Source organism: Sceloporus undulatus, chromosome 1 (assembly GCF_019175285.1).
Source record: "Sceloporus undulatus isolate JIND9_A2432 ecotype Alabama chromosome 1, SceUnd_v1.1, whole genome shotgun sequence".
Taxonomy (NCBI): Eukaryota; Metazoa; Chordata; class Lepidosauria; order Squamata; family Phrynosomatidae; genus Sceloporus; species Sceloporus undulatus.
This window is the reverse complement of record NC_056522.1, coordinates 313,452,036-313,452,719: the sequence shown is the minus strand read 5'-3', so window position 1 is coordinate 313,452,719 and position 684 is coordinate 313,452,036.

Genomic DNA, 684 nt, shown 5'->3' with positions numbered 1-684 from the left:
AGCATAATAATAATAATAATAATAATAATAATAATAATAATAATAATAATAATAATGTGTGATAATAAATAGATGTCTCAGTCACCTCTTAGGACAAGGATGGGAGTTATGTGATTCTTGAGATTTTTTTTCCTTACATGTCCCAGCTGTTCTTCCAAATGGCTATGCAGGTGAGGGATGATGGGAGCTGCTGTCCAGCATAACAATAACAATATTTTATTTATATCCCACCTCTCCATCAGGATCTTCTGTTTAGTATCTGCCAGAGCAGGACTCAATACAGCATTCTTCCCAACCACACACTTTCTAAACATGTTGCATTACAACACTGGCACTGCTTAGGGACAATGGCAATTGAAATCAACCACATTTTGACAGTGCCAGCCTAATGAAGACTGCAGTAAAGTCTTGAATTCTCAAAAGTCTGTTGTTGTTTTTTAAGAAAGGCTACAGCCAAACCTTTGATTCTTCCACTCTAGGAGGAATGCTGATATGATTTGGGTCTCAAATGAAGTAAGTATACTAAGTGAAGATAAAGGCTCTGCAAACCAAAGGAATATTTTAAAAGCCTGCCTGCATATCTGGTTATCTATTGCACACATGAGAACTCTATGAAACAAACAAAACCTTTCCTTCCTGGAAGGTTTTCCTTCTAACTTCAGCAGAGGGATATTAAGTTTGTTT